Here is a 17012-nt window from a genome sequence, read left to right on the forward strand (position 1 = left end):
CTCCAGTGTGTGCAGTTTCTTTGTCAAGTGTTTGGAGCTACAGTGGTGACCCTGACACCCATCTTGGGGCTCAGTAAAGGAGAGAAGTCACATGCTACAAGAGAGGTGCTGGTCAGGTATTATGGGAGCTCAGGGGTGGGAGAAACCCCCCGCTTCTGAAGGGATCAGCAGAGGTGTCCTGTAGGAGATGGTACTCAAGCTGATCCGTGACAGCTGGTGGGACCTGGGGACTGCAAAGGAGCCTATCTCAGACCAAGCCTCTGGTTGGGAAAGCTCCTCGTGGCCAGAGCATAGGTGGGGTGGAAGCGAGTAGAGCAGTGGTGAAATACACGCCCCCCCAAGCTGCCCTGAACCCAGCCTCGTCTGCACAGCACTAGCTCCTATGTGTCTGTGTCACCTAGGTCCCTTTTCCAGCATTTTCCATGTGTACATCTCGTCCTATCAACTCTAGCATGAGCACCTCTAGGGACGGTGCTATTTCCATTCGGGGAGCAGGTAGCTCCAGGAAGAAGGCGTGCAATAAACACTTGGTCACTTCAACTCACTCATCCAATGGATGTTTATTGAGCACTTACAGGCCCTGTTCTAGGCAGTGCGATATAGAAGTAAGGAAAAGGGACGGTACCCTGCCCTGTGGCACTGACACTTGAGTGAGAAGCTGCAGACACAGGCTCTTTCATGGCTGGCCAGAAAATCATTCCCCAACTTACCCTGAAGATAAAGAAAAACAAAGCTGGGCCTGGGTTCGAATCTCAGCTCCCTGCTTAGCTGTGAGATTTGGGGAAAGCTGTGTTACCTCCCTGAGCTTGTATCCTTGGATGGTGTTCATAATCCTACCCCACACTGCCAGTGTGGAGCTAAAATGGAGCAATCTGGAAACGCGTCCAACGCGGCGCCTGGGCCAAGTAGTGGCTCTGTTTTATAGATATGAGTCCCTTTCTCTTCCCCACTTCGAGGCCTCAGCTTTAGAATGACCAGTTCAGGCCAGATGATCCACTTACAAAGGCTCCAGTTGTAACAGGTTCTGATTCCAAAAACCAGAAAAGGCGGGGGCAGTGGGAGGGCGTGTGTAGTCTTCTCTGCAGTAAATCAGAGTCTGTATGAAGTCACCTCGCCTCCCTGGCATTCGTCAGGTTTCCCTTTATGTGCCATGAGGCTTGGGACCTGCCAACCCCCTAAGCCACAATGACTGCTTCTCCATGTGTAAATGGCTTTACCATCCGTGTGCTACTTAGCCATCCCCCTGCAAATCCCACAGGGAAGAAAACAGCCCCTTCTTATGCAACCCTGTCTGGAGAGACAGACAGCAAATGAGCACAGCTAAAAATATTTCATTTTAAAGTGTGTGATGGGGGGCTGAGAAGGAGGGGCTGGGGGAAGGTGGGTCACATTCCCAAATGCTCTGGATTCTTCTTATCTGCGCTTTGCTGGGAATGCAAGAAATAAGAACCAAGAGTGGCGGTTCTGGCCACACTGAATCCATCCCGTGGTGCTTTCAATCCAGGATTCTGAAATGTCCCCCTTCTCTTCCTTCTTAGGTCATGCATCCAGCCTCAAGGTGCTGTCCCAGGCCTCAGTGATGACCACTGCCGATGCCCCGCCCAGATTCTCCCAGCTTCTCCAGCTTCTCCCTGCTATTGGCTGGCATCCATGACCTTCTGCGAGTTGCTCTTGGACCCTGGAACAGCCTCCCCATCAGGAGGGCTGGATGGGCCAGAGTGGATCCCCACCCTCTGGCCCCACAGCCGATGACTGGTCGTGTGGGAGGACAGAGGTATAATTCTCACTTCAGAGCCCCCCTGGGACCAGGTTTCTTCCCCCGGCGTATCCTGCAGCACCCACTCCCTTACCAGTTCTCCATGGGAGCACACCCTTGGCCAGCCCATGGCATCTGACTCCTTGGTTCGGAGTCTGCTTCTGGGAGAAGGCCACCTCTGAAGCCCTTCTTCCAGGAGCCCATCCTGGCTCCAGACGAGCTGTCTCTTCTGCACTTTCCTATGGACCCCTTCTCTGGTGGTCAGCAGCCAGCATTTAAATGTTCCCTTTCCTCGTGTTCTCATCCTCTTCTCTAGTCACTGGCGCAACGATTCTCAGACTGTGACACCAGAATGACCCAGGCTTCGTAAGAGGGAAGAGGTCTGCGTTTTGATCAGCCTGCCCTACTCCTCAGGTTATTCTCGTGCACGCTATATTCTCAGAACCTCTGCCTAGAAGATTCTTGGAGTATTCCTTATCTCTGTTGCCAGACCACAAGCTCCTTGTAAGAGAATAACTATTTTCTTCCATTTTGTGCAAAATGCTTTGAAATGTATCAAGCCATTTTATCCTCCCAACCACACCATGTGCTAAAAAAAAAAAAAAAAAAAAAAAAGTGGTTATATCATCCTCATTGTAAAAAATAAACAAACAAACAAACAAAAAACAAGACTCAGGAAATTAAACGGGGCGGGGGGGCTAGAAAAGATTCAAGTATGGAATGTGTACTCTGGATGACCTTTAAGGCCCCTCTAACTATGACCTTTTAGTGTATTATGTTTTAAATTTCTCCAGGACTCTACCCAAGTTAATTAACTGGTTAAGGATGGAGAAGGGGAACAAAGATTTATGTGCATGATCTCTTTAAGTACATCAATGAGATTTTATTATTACTACATCTACTTATATAATAGATAAATAAATATTTCTATAAATAGATAATAAAACAGGGTCAAAGTAGTTAAATGAAATGATAATCATGGCACTTTTTTAAGTGCCAGTGATAGAAACCTCACTGAAATTAGCATAAATAAAAAAGGATACTTATTGCAGTATCTGGCTTCAGGTCTGGCTGGATCTAGGAACTCTAACAATATCAGGTTATTGCTTCTCCCATGTGCCTAGGGAAGAAGAGCCCAAGCAGTTCCCATGTCATTCTTAGAGTCATGGTCCCAGAGGAAAAGAAAGTGCCCTTTATGATAGCTCTTGGGGTAAAAAAAAAAAAAAAAAGAAAAAGAAGGCATAAAGAAGACTCTAATTGGTCCTGCCAAAGGTCAAGGTCTTAGTAAGTAGTTAAGCTGAGATTTGAACCCAGGTCTTTCGTCTTGATGCCAAGGGTTGGTTGTTTTACACCAGAGCGTTTGCGATCCAGAGTACTCAGCCCGTACCAGAGGCACTGTCATGGTCAACATCAGCAACCATGGCAGCTGTTATATCCATGGGGCATCTTTAACTTTTCCAGTTACTTTGACCAACACTTCTTTCCCCACATCCCCAGAAAACTGCAAGACATGTACACTAACAGTAGATTCATACGCTGTTTTGAGAACCAATGTACCCAGTTTCCCCCATGTAACATCTTGTAAAACCATACTACAGTATCACAACCAGGATACTGACATTGATACAATCTACAGACAGATCATTCCCACAAGGATCTCCCATGGTGCCCTTGACAGCCACATATGTCTCTTTCCAGTCCCCATCTCCTCCTTAACCCTGGCACCACTGGAGAGCCTCAGGTTCTCTCTTTCCGTAATTTTGTCATTTAAGGAATATCATATAAATACAATCCCACAGCATGTAACCTTTGGGGATTGGCTTTTCTCACTCAGCATGATTTCTGGAGATTCGGCATAGTTGCTGCATGCATCGGTAGCTCATTTCCTTTTATTGCTGAGTAGCATGCCATGGTGTGGACGTTCCACAGTTTGCTTAACCATTCACCTGTCAAAGGACAGCTCAGTTGGTTCCAGGTTTTGACTATTACAAATAAAACTCTTCTTAATGTTCGTGTTCAGGTTTCTATGGGAACATAAAAGTCTTCATTTCTCTGGAGCAAAGGCCCAGGAGTGCGATTGCTGGGTCATATGGTAGTTGCATGTTTGGTTTTTAAAGAAACTGCCAAACTGTTTGCCCGAGTAGCTGTACCTTTCTACATTCCCACCAGCAATGAGAGTGAACCAGTCTCTGAGCACTGACATTATTTTTTAATTTAGCCATCCTGAACCTAGTGACATCTCATTGTAGAATTTCAATTTGCGTTACCTTAATGGCTAATCATGATGAACATCTCCTTCGGTGCTTATTTATCATCTGCATATCCTCCCAGTAAAATGTCTGGACATGTCTTTTGTCCTTTCCCTAATTGGATTGTTTGGATTTTTTACTGTTGAGTTTTGGAAACTCGATAGATATTCTAAATACTAGCTCTTTGTCAGTTATGTGGTTTGCAAATAGTTTCCCTCTGTCTGTAGCTTGTTTTCTATCCACAGGGTGTAACAAGGTATTTTTCAGAATAAAAATTTTTAATTTTGATGAGGCCCAACTTATAAATTTTTCCTTTTATGGCTCTTTTTTTTTTTTTTGGTGTCAAGTCTAAGAACTCTGTCTAGCCCTACATCACAAAGATTTTCCTCTCTGTTTTTTTCTGAAAGTTTTATAGTTTTACATTTTGCATTAAAGTCTGTCATCTATTTTGGATTAATTTTGTACAAGGTGTGAGATTTGGATCAGGTTCATCTTTCTCCCTATGGTTGTGCAGCACCATTTGTTGAAAAAGCCATTTTTTTTCTGTTGAATTGCTTTTGCACCTTTGTCAAAAATAAGTGAGGTACATTTGTGTGGGTCTATTTCTGAGTTTTCTATCTGTTCTATAGATCTACATGTCTATCCCTCCACCAATACCACACAATCTTGATTCCTGTAGCTATTTAGTAAGTCTTGACACTGTGTAGACTGATTTCTCCCAATTTATTTTTCTTTCCTTTTTTTTTTTTTTAAGTAGGCTCCATGCCCAGCGTGGAGCCCAATACGGGGCTTGAACTCATGACCCTGAGATCTAGACCTGAGCTGAGATCAAGAGTCGGATGCTTAGCCAACTGAGCCCCCCAGGTGCCCCTTATTTTTCTTTTTAAAAATGATTTAAGCTTTTCTAGTTCTTTTGTCTTTCTATGGGAATTTTAGAATAGTCTTATCTATATCTACAAAGTACCTATCTGAGATTTTGGTAGGAATTGCATTAAATCTATATATTAATTTGGGGAGAACGGACCTCTTTACTCTATCGAGTCTTCAACCCACAAACCAAACACACAAACAGCACTTTTATAAAGCTTTAAAAAAAGCCACACTAAAGCTAAACACACATATTGGGTAAATACATTTTTAAAGTAAGAGAACCATGAATACAAGTTTCAGAACACTGGTTATCTCAGCAGGGGGAGGCAGGAAAATGGGATGGGAGAAATAATTTACCAGTCCTCTATTTCCTGGTATTGGGTGGTAGGCTCAAAGGTGTTTATTAAACACCTACATTTAAAAAACAGACAATGACCACAGCAATGATAATGAGCATATGTCATGAACCATACAGACGTATCCACGCTGTGCAAATCTTACACAATTTGAGCGGGGAGAGAACCTCCAAGAAAAAAAATATACCGAATACAAATATAAAATCAGGTATAAAAGTGAATTTTTTCAGAATGAGAAATCACAAATGAGAATTTTAAAAACAGGGCAAATAACACAAACATCACCAAATCCAGAAGAATACCATAATGTTATTTTTACGGACAATAACTGACAACTACCACACCTCAACCTACCCCCTATATTTTAACATTTCTGACTGCGTCCTCTTTGATTACCTTCTTACGCAATAAGGATTTTATAAAATCCTTTTCTAAAGAGGGGAAAGAAAGATAATTCAGTTCTCTCTCTGGCATGGGTTATCAAAATGCGTTTTGTGCTGTTGATTGGAAAAGTCGGCTTCATAGCTTGTTACTGGTAATATCACACATAAAACTTCCCCTGAAGTTTCTTGCTTATATTCCCTTGAAATTTCTTGCTTACCTGGTGCTTTATGCCTATAGGCACCTGGCCCAGCTCAGCCCAGTCAGCACCGTCACCCTCACCTGCCGGATAGGTACCCACGGAGTAGGGTAACAGTAAAGTCTGCAGCTTAGTGCTGTCTCCTTCAGATTCTTCTCCATGGGCTTTCAGAGCAGGGCCCACACTCTCAATGACACCCCCCAGGGGAGCTCTAAGGCTGGGGGGTGGAACTGACCCAGGTTCATGGGCATCCTGCACTCCTAGCAAAGAACACCTAGCCTCGAAAGTGTCCATTGGGGGCCCTGAAGCTTCGCCTGCATTAGCCCCACTGTCCAGCCCCCTCTGGAACCAAGGCTGCCTCTCAGGGGTCACTAATAACGTGATCCTCCAGCCCTGAAGCAGTGGAGGGGGCGGGGAAATTCCAGCTTGACCACATAAGCTAGGGCACAAGAGAGGCAAGACCAATGGCCTCCCCCTGTGTTTAGTGCTTGGCTATCGTTAGTCATTTACTCAACAAAAATTTAGCAAGCAGCTACTACGTGCCAGGCTCTGTGCTAGGCTCTGGGGTACCACGGTGGACCTGCGCTGGGGAGCTCCCCTGCAGAGAAGAGGGAATCAGTGTAAATCTGGGCACATCTCCTTCAGGGTTTGGTGTCCCCAACTCTGGCCTTCTGGGGCCCCTGCTCTTACTCCATCAAGCTACCACGGGTCTGTTCCATGCACGCTGGGTATGTTGGTTCATCTGTTTCTGCGTCCCAGGATGGGTGGACTGGAAGGCAGGTGCTGAAGGAGCTGGGTGAAGGAAGTAGAAATGGAGCATATTAGTGCTGCCTTACACGCAGACCCAGACCCGTGGGATTTCATCGCCGTCTCCCCAGGAAGTTGGCCACACCCCAAGTGGATCTCCCTCCCGTCCACCCCCTGGACTACAGGGAATCCCAGTGCAGGAAGCAGGGAGAAGTCTCCTGAGGGGAGAAGGAGGGTGAAAGAAGCAGCTGCATCTGGTCTTTGGGACTCAGCTCTCTGCACACTCATGACTTCATCCTCTGTGAGTGACGGTGGCGCCAGCCCAGCAGCATCTTCTGGGTGAGTGGAGGGAAGGCTGCACATCCAGAAAGTTCAGTATGGACTCCCAGCCCTTTTGGTCACTGCAAAACCTCTGTGCTCGCCAGGTCTGATCTTGCATTAGAGCATAAGCTCCAAGAGGGCCAGGGCTGGTCCTCACTCCCACTGAGCATCTAGGACAATTCCCCAGGATATAGCGGTACAAGATAAATATTTATCGAAGGATGGAGGGAAAGATTACACTAAGAAAATACAATGAACATGAAATTGTATTGTCAAAATGACACAGCACTAGGCTAGTAACTTTGGCTAAAATGACTCCCCGACTATAAAGAATCTGACCTCAAAAATGTGTTTTCCATTCTTCGGGAAGACCAATGCCAACTGGGTGCTATTTGAAGAGCTCTCTCCTTCGTTGATACTATTATTACTAACTCACTGAAAAGTTCAGTTGGGGACTGGGAGAAGTGGAGAGCTGAACCGGCGGCAGAGATTGTCGAAGACGTTCTGCTCAGAAAGCAGCACATCCTCTCCCCTCTTTTAACCACTATATTTCGGATGTCCCAACCAACGCCCCGAGCAGCCTTTGTAGCACCGACCTCATCCCCACCCCACACCGAACAATCTTGATGTAACAAAGGAAGGAAGGTGGCTGTGTGTACGTGTGTGTGAGTGTGTATGTGAATGTGTGTGTGTGCGTGTGATTACGTGAGTCTGTACGTGACATCCCGGGCCCCTGTCAGGTGCTCAGCACACGTTTCGCTTGTGTCTCTGGGGAGCCCTGGAGCCAGGCCCTCCACTCTGTCATGTCCCATTTGTCAGGAGAGGGGCCGGTGCCCCACGTTCAGTGGACGTGGAATCACATAGGGATGAGCCAAACCTACAAATTTTCTGCTCGGAGGCTTCCCAGCCCTGTCTAGGTTGCCTGGACCCACATTGAAACTTCATCTCTCTGTATACCCAGCTTTATAGTTCACTTACCGAATTATCAGGCTCATACTTCCTCACCTTGACATTCACTTCCCTCTCCTTCTTCCCACATACCCAATCTACAGCTACTATCTGTCTACAGACTGTCAGTCTACTGCATGCGTCCTGGCCCCCTCTAGTCTGACATAAGATGCAATCTGATCTTGACATAGTCCCTAATCATCTTCAGAGTCCCCATATCCCCCATCCCTCCTCTACCCTTGGACATCGCCTTCATGACATCCTCATGGGTCACCTTTACCTGTTATGTCTCAACCCCACATCTCACTGCATGTTATCCCTCCAAAAGAGAGCTAGCATCACTCACTGGCTGCTGTTGTCTCCTTTCTTCTTCTGTGTTCCTGCAGGCTTATGCCTTTTCCACTAGAAAGTAAGTTCTATGAGGACAGGGTTTTGGTCTGTTTTCTTCACCAAAGTATCCCCAGTGTCAGGCATAAGGTAGGCACTCAATAAATACTATTGAGCACAAATAAATGCATGGTATGTTTGAGCAACTGGCCAGTGAATTTGGAGCTAGCTCAGTTCATCAGCTTCTGAGGCGTTTTTGGAAAACCTAGCAGCTCCAGAAATGATATTACTAAAGCCCCAGGAAAGGAACATTCTACCATTACATGGTAAACAGCTTTCTCTCGTCAAAGAAAAAAAAACACACCACTTCTGTCCTCCCCACCACCAACCCTGTTGAGAATTCTACCCTTTTTTAGACAAATCCACTTGGGGAGTAAGAGCATTAGAATGTGCAAGGGGTCTCACTTTTGTTAGGTGCTTGTCCAGTGCCCCAGAACTGTGGTTTGCAATTTTAACTGCACATCTTAATTCCCAAGAAGTTTGCTTAAAATGTTATTCCTGGACCCTTTTCTCTGGGACTTGGTTTTAGTAGGTCTGGGATGAAGCCCAGAATCTGCATTTTTCACAATCTCCTGGGACAACTTAGAGGCAAGTGGCTCTCACATCTCATGTTGAGAGACTATATCATAGAGTTTATTATAGCAAATTAAGATTCAGCTGAGCTCAGTCAGATAAGATCTGACACAAAAGAGATTGAGGGGTGTTGGTTGATGAACCCAATATGGCGGCCTCAGACACTTTATGAGCCACAGCTGGGAAAGGGCAAATATAAAATCTGAAAGAACAGACAGACATACAGCCAGGAATAAACGCAAAAGCATGATGTGGGATTCTTGACAAAGCCGAAGACCAGGATAAGCTGAGGGATAATTCTTAAAGGAAATTGATGTCAGTATTGAGGACTTGTCCTATGAAGGACAGTATGGGCTTCAGAAGTAGAGGGATTTCTGCACTGACAGCGTTTGGGCCGTGGGATTATACCTGCACATAACTACATTGGATTCGAACACACACACTTTCTGAGGATGCACATCTGTGTCTTTCCCATGTTTAAAATGGACTAAACCATCCACAGGCCTCAAATCGATCGTATCTTTTTCTTGGAAACTTTTGAGACTTCCACTCTGAGCTCCTGGGCCACAGAAGCTTGGCACCAGGAAGATTCAGCCTTTGCTTCCCCAACTCTACCAATATTGATTGGACACTTGCCTTGTGCCAAGCAGGGTACTAGGCACTGAGGAGGATACAGGAGTGTGTGAAATCAGACAAGCTCCCTGCTCTCGTGGAGGAGACAGACATTATTAACCCAATAGCCGCAAAGACAAACATACAATGCACCATGACTCTGCTGTGATGGGAGGGTCCGTAGTGCTATGAGGGGGTACCCTGAATGACTGGGATTGAGCTGGACTTGGGGACACAGGGAGTGAAGTCTGAGGATAAGCAGGTGTTATCAGGTAACAGACAAAGAACAGCACTCCAGAACAGCATGTACAAAGGTCCTGCGGTGGGAGGGTGTGTGGCCACGGGGAACTGAAGGCAGGCTGGTGTGGCCTGGGCAGTGACAAAGGTAGAAAACCAGAGGGTAAGTGGGAAGACCAGACAGGGCTTCGGAGTGTGAAAGTGACAATTCCCCGAAAGCAGTAAGGAGCCATTGACTGGTTTTAAAGAGGGGGACCTGGAAGAGTTGTAACACATTTACATTTCAGAAAGGGGACTCTGGCTTCCTGTGAGAAAGAGACAAGATCATCTGGGATGCAGATATTCCTGCTGGGAGATGACTGCGTGGTCCAGAGCCGTCACCAGCAGAGATAAAGGGGACAAATGCTAAGGTCTTTTAAGAATGAATCCCAGGCCTTCATTAGCCCGAGTCCTCAGCCTCTGCGGCAGGGCACTGGGGTTCAGGAAAGGATGCTCAGCTCTTTGGCCCAGCTGAGAACAAAATGGGCCCTGGAAGTTGCAAGCAGTCCCCTGCTTTCTCTTCCTAAGAACCATGTCCTCTTCGGTTGAGCTCAGGCATTTTGCAAAATGGAGAGGGATGGGGGAAGGTGAAGAAGGGAGGCAAGTTCTTTAATTTCTGGGCCATTTTCCCATTTTTTGTGGGAAAGTCCCCTGCACTTATCTGCACAGATTGTCAGATTGTCTGGCAGAAACCCCAGCTGGGACCCTTTGGGGAGAAGAAATGCATGATTCAGCCAGTAGGGTGGAGTCAGAAAGGTCTGCAATTGATGAGGGATGCTGGGGGTGAGGAATGAGGAGTGAGGGGTCCGGGTTCCTCCCGGCTAGAGAGCTGTGGGGAGCCGGACAGAGACAGTGAGGAGGCCAGAAGGAAGCCAGCCAGGACCCCCAGGTGTGCCAAGCAGAAGGCAGGCTCCCGTGCGCCAATTCCTGGAGGCAAAGCTGCTCAGCCAGAAAGCCAAGAAATAAGATAGGACTGATTGAGTGACTGATTCAGCAGTGAGTGGGGTTGCTCTTGGTCCAGGCCCAACCTGGAAATTACAGCCCTGGCTTGCAGCTTCCGGGATAGCTACTGGAATTGGGGGCCTGTTGGTGATTGTGGTCGACAGCCACAGGGCCTTGCCTCGCCTTCCTGGGCCATGGTCATCGACGGCGGGGGGTCGGGGGTTGGGGGGCTCTCGCTCCCACCCCGGCTGGAGAGCTGCAGCCAGGAGGGCCCTCCCCCAGCACAGATGTTCCCAAACAGCCCATTGTGAAGATGAGCCTGGCCTCGCTGGGGCCTACGAGACAAGGATGGTGAATTCTGTCCCCGTTCACAGTGGTCGTGGAGGGGCAGGTTGGCGTGGGCGCCGTCATAGTCCAAAGGAGACGGGCAGTGGCTTTCTTACCCCAACTTTGCCATTGCTGTGTGGCTTTGGAAGATTCACTTTCCCTTTCTGAGCCTCAGTTTCCCAACCTGGAAACGGAGACACAGAGACCGTGGTATCTGCTTTGGCTGCTAAGACTGTTCGGATGGCCAAATTTCAACACTTTGAAGAAAAGTGAGATAAGAAAGAATGTCATCATGGTGATGATATCCCATCTGCCCTTAGCCTTGCGCTCTAAGGAACCTCAACCTTATCTCAGAGATGAAGCGGAGGCTTAGGGAGCTGAAGGATCCCACTAAGGTCAGGTTGGGTGGTGAGTGGCTGAGCCAGCATTCCAGCCACACCCACCTACCAGAAGACCAAGGCTTGCTCCCGGCCCTACAGCTGCCTATGGGTTCCTCAGGAGCCATTTGCGTTTAAAGAGTTTTTGTTTGTTTGTTTGTTTGTTTTAAATAGGAGCCTCGGAATACTGAACCAGAGACAATGGTTGCCTTGTTAATTTTCAGCTTTAAAAAGTAAGCAAGATGGCAAGGATCAGCTCATAGCAACATCTCCTTGAACTCCAACCAAATAAAATATCTGGAGATTTGGCCCCGCAAATCCTTGAAACAGGAGCAGCGAGGTTAGGGCTGGGTGGGTTTTTTGCAGAGCTCCCCAAGTAGCAGGAACTTGAGAGAGATGAGGTATTTCCCCCACTTCCATCTTACAGATAAGGAGAGTAGGTCCCGGGAAGGGAGGGACCAGCACGGTGTCATCACTAGTCCAGTTAGAGGCAGAGCTAGGCCAAGACTTGAGTCTCCCTTAGACTTCACACGATGATCTTTCCAAAATAGCAGCTGCCTGTGAAGTCATCAGAAGTGACCGGGTGATCTTAGGAAGTGAGAGGTGATGCTTTCAAGGAGCCCTTCAGCAAGTCATAGGGGACTTGTCTCTGCTGAGGTGCTAAGCGCTGCGTAGACGGAGGTTCAAGGCCCATGCTCACCCCTTGGGGGTCTCATCAACTGTCCATCCTCATCCCTCAAGCTCCTCTTTGATGACACCTCAACTCCCCAGCTCCATCTTTGTGCTCTAGCCGGGTGGACTCCTCACCGCCAGCTACCCCATCCTCCCACCCCTCCTGATCTCCTGCCTCAGTTTCCCCCACTCCTGCCTCCTTTCCATGTATCCGGGTTTTACTCTTCTTTTAAGGGCCTCATTCTGCCTGCTCCACGAAGCTTACCCCAGGTTCTCTCTCTCCCTTCTCGGAGCCATGATAATAATCATTCCCAGAGTGGCCAACATTTCCTGAGGTTTTGTACCTGCTGAGTGCTATGCTAAGAGATCACCTCAGGTAAATCCTCGGGCATTATCACTCATTTGTATCCCCATTGTGAAGGGAGAGAGGATACAGGCATCTGGAGAGTTGAAGTAACTTGCTCAAGGTCATGAAGCTTGTCCGTGAGAAAGCTGGGATACTAGCCGGGGCCTCGCTCTCACCATTGGGCTACACGGCTCAGAGGATGGGGCTGCAGCTCATTCTGTCTCTACCACCCCCTGGGCAGCTTCTTACACCCTGTCTTGCTGATATCCGTTTCCTGTGGGTAGTCCTGTCTGACCAGCTAGAGGGGACCTCTCAGGGCAAGAACAGGTAAATGCCTGCTCATTTCACTCTCCCTAGTTCTGGGGGAAATAGGCAGAGTTGGCTCTCAGAAAAGACCATCCTTACTTGCCTCACCTTCCCGAGAAGGACTCTGCGATGCTGAGAGACAGGCAGACTTCTGTCAGCCAGGCCCTTCCACTAGAAGGTTCCCTGCGTTCCCAGAAGACAGGGTCCTTTTCCCTAGTAGCGGAGTAAGTGGGCTCCTTCCATCCAGTGAGGTAAAAGTGTCCCTGGTCAGCTGTCTGTGGCATCCCCTCCTTTTCTTTCCTCCTTCCTTGCCTTCCCACTCTCTGATCGCCTCCAAGCATTTCCAAGGACCTCACCCCGCTGTCTTCTCTGAAGTCGCCAGCTCCTCGCCGCCTGTGGCCCAGGATCCCCACTTCCATCTGTGAGTCTGGATGCCACTCAGAACAGGCTCATGCCTGCCATGCAGCGGAGGTGGTGGCCTCTTCCAGCTCCCCGGGTACTTCCCCGGACGGGATGTGACCAGCATCTCACCATCACATTACAGGATTGTAAGTGTGGAGGGTGCTCGTGGCCTCAAGGACATGCTCCCCAAGAACCCTCGGAGACAGAATGGCACCCCTGTCAGCAAGACTGAGCCACATCCTGACGGCAAGTCTAAAGAAAGCCTGTGGGGGTCCGATGGGGAGGGCCTGGCCAATGACAGAAGACATGTCCAGAACAATCCCGTCAGTACCTGGGAATGCAAAGAGCGGAGTCCCTGGCCTTTGGACTGGCAGCACGTTCACGCACAGGACAAATTCATTTCATTCAATCTCTAGCCATTCCCCGGAACATGAGTTGCCGTGGCATTTATCACAAGGTATAACTTTATTTCTAGCTGCGTGCTTAGCTGTTTTTGTCCTGCTTCCACAGTGAGGCAGTCAGCTCTGCTCTGTTCCACGCTGTGTCCCCAGCGCTCACCATGGCACTTGACAAATGTGTGTTGGCTGAATGCAGGACATGTCATCCCTGTTGAGACAAGGACTGCAGAAGCTGCGTCAATACACAGTGAGGATGCCAAGCTCATTGGCAAGGCCATCCAGGCGTGAGAGGCATGGCCACCCTGTCCTCACTAGCGAGCGCCCTGAGCCGCTTCCTGCGGGAGACGAGAGCCCCTCTTCAGGAAGAGAATGTGGGCACACTGACGTAAGGACTTAGTTCTACTTGCCAATTAACAATGTAGTGTTCGAGTGTATCTATGAAGTTGGTATGTTTAATTCATGAGAAGCTGCCCCTCCCCACTAGGGCGGAGTGGGTAGGAGGCCAGCCAAAGCCAAGGGTTGCAGGTGTCTGGTGTGCCTGGCTGAGCGTCCATGTGATGAGCGCCCCCTTGAGGCCTTGAGGAGATGGCCAGCCTGGATTCCTTCAATGGTCAGCGTGGGAGACCTCCTTTCCCCTTGAAAGTCGTCCACATCAAGGTGCCCCAGTTTGGGAACATCATCCGATCTGTGCCTAAGAGCTGCTTCTACTCCTCTGTCACCTCCACAGAGCTGGAGACCCCCTGGGCAAAGAGGTCTCTGAGAGATGCCCTCATCCAACTCCTGCAGTGTATTTGTCTTTATGATGACATAGATCATACATCCAAGAGTGCACTTGTGTTTAGTTTACAAAATCATAAAAATGAACACCGTGTACATACCATCCAAATTAAGGAATAACCCATTACCAACGCTTTCGAACTGCCCACCCCCATTTCCTGTAATAACCGCCCCTGCTGAATGCACACACACCAGAGGCAAGCATGTCTTGATTTGGGGTTAGCCAGTCTTTACTTTCGAAACTGGTTTTACCACCTAATATGTATTTTCCTTATTGAGTTGCAATTCACATAGTATAAAGTTTACCCTTTTATTTTTTTTATTTATTTTTTTTTAAGGTTTTATTTATTTATTTGAGAGAGAATGAGAGAGAGCACATGAGAGGGGGGAGGGTCAGAGGGAGAAGCAGATTCCCTGCTGAGCAGGGAGCCGGATGCGGGACTCGATCCCGGGACTCCAGGATCATGACCTGAGCCGAAGGCAGTCGCTTAACCAACTGAGCCACCCAGGTGCCCCTAAAGTTTACCCTTTTAACGTTAACAATACAGTTCAGTATATTTACATGGTTGTGCAACTGTTACCACTATTTTCATCATCCCCAAAAGAAACCCTCTACCAGTTAGCAGTCACTCCCATTCCAGCCTCCCCATCACCCCTAGAAACCACTAATCTGCTTTCTGTCCCTATAGATTTTTCTATTCTGGATATTTTGTCTAAAGAGAATCATACAATAAGTGACGTTTTATGCCTGGCCTTTCTCACTCGGCGTAACATTCTCAAGGCTTATCTGTGTTGTAGCATGTATCAGTTTTTCACTTCTTTTTATGGGCGAACAATGTTGCGTTGTATGGATATGTCACATTCTGTTTATCTGTCCATCAGGTGGTGATGAATATTTGTGTTATTTCCTCTTTATGGCTATTATGACCGATGTTGTTATGAACATGAGTGTACAAGTTTTTGTGTGAACATCTGTTTTCACTTCTCTTTGATACACACCTAGGAGTGGGATTTCTGGGTCACAGGGTAACCCTATGTTTAATCATTTGAGGATCTGTCAAACTGTCTTTCAAAGCGTCTGCAGCATTTTACCACCAACAGTGTGGGTGTTTCAATTTCTCTCCATCTCCTCTAACACTTGGTATTGTCTGTCTTTTTCATTACAGCCACTCTAGGACCTGTGAAGTAGTATCTCATTATGACCTTCATCTGCATTCCTTAATAACCAGTGACGTTGAGCATCTTTTCATGTACTTACTGGTCATGTGTGTCTCTTCTTTGGAGAGATGTCTACTCCAACCCTGTGCTCCTTTTTTACTTGGGCAATATGTATTTTTCTTTTTCTTTTCTTTTTTTCTTTAGAGACAAGAGAGAGCAGTAGGGGAGAGGGCAGAGGGAGAGGGCAGTGCGGAGCCTGATGCAGGACTCAATCTCATGACCTCAAGATCATGACCTGAGCCGAACCCAAGAGTCGATGCCTAACCGACTGAGCCACCCAGGCATCCTGGGTGATATGTATTTTTAAAGAATGAATTTCCACATGCAAAAGAATGAAGTTGTGCTCCTGTCTCACACTGCACGCAGAAAGTAACTCAAAATGGATCAAAGACCTAAAATAAGGGCTCAAACTATAAAACTCTTAGAAGAAAACCTGTGTAGATCTTCATGACCTTGGAATGACCTTAGAAAATGATTTCTTAGACATGACACCAAAAGTACAGACAACAAAAGAAAGAGTAGAGAAACTGAGCATAATCAAGATTAAAACTTTTTGTGCCTGCCAGGACACCATCAAGAAAGTGAAAAGGCAACCTACATATGGGAGAAAACTTTTACAAATTCTGTATTTGACAAAGAACTTGTATCTAGAAGATGTAAAGACCTATTGCAGTTCAATAATAAAAAAGACAAATAACAATTAAAACAGGCAAAGTTGGGGCACCTGGGTGGCTCAGTCCATTGAGTGTCCAACTCTTGGTTTTGGCTCAGGTCATGATCTCAAGGTGATGAGATCAAGCCCCACATTCGGCTCCATGCTCATTGTGGAGTCTGCTTGAATTTCTCTCTCCTTCTCCCTCTGCCCCTCTCTCCCACCCCGCACACACTCTCTCTCTCAAATAAATAAATCTTTAAAAAATAAAAATAAAAACAGGCAAAGGATCTGAATCTTCTACTGATAGACATTTGAGTTGTTTCCAATTTGGGACTTTTTTTTTTTTTTAAAGATTTTATTTATTTATGTGACAGACACAGCGAGAGAGGGAACACAAGCAGGGGGAGTGGGAGAGGGAGAAGCAGGCTTCCCGCGGAGCAGGGATCCCGATGCGGGGCTCAATCCCAGGACCCTGGGACCATGACCTGAGCCAAAGGCAGATGCTTAACGACTGAGCCACCCAGGCGCCCCGCAATTTGGGACTGTTAAAAGAGTTCTTCCGTGAACATTTTGTACACAAGCACAAAAATGTCTTTATTTAACAGTGGAATTTGAGTCATAGGGTTTCTACATGTTTAACCCTACCAGGTAATGGTAAACTGTTTCCAAATAATTTCATCAACTTATATGTCCACCAGCAATGGAAGAGGGCTTCATGGCTCTATATCCTTACCAATACTTGGTACTATCAGACTTTTTACTTTTTGCCTATCTTGTGAATGTATAATCGTATCTTACTTTAACTTGCAGTTCTTTGATGACGGTTGAAGTTGAGCCTTTTTTCCTACACTCATACACTATTTATATTTCTATGTCCATGACATCCCAATTCACATTTTTTTTTTTGCCCAGTTTTC

The sequence above is a fragment of the Mirounga angustirostris genome, unplaced genomic scaffold (assembly GCF_029215605.1).
Source record: "Mirounga angustirostris isolate CCGP_5_RB_7025 unplaced genomic scaffold, mMirAng1.0.hap1 SCAF_9, whole genome shotgun sequence".
NCBI classification, from domain to species: Eukaryota; Metazoa; Chordata; class Mammalia; order Carnivora; family Phocidae; genus Mirounga; species Mirounga angustirostris.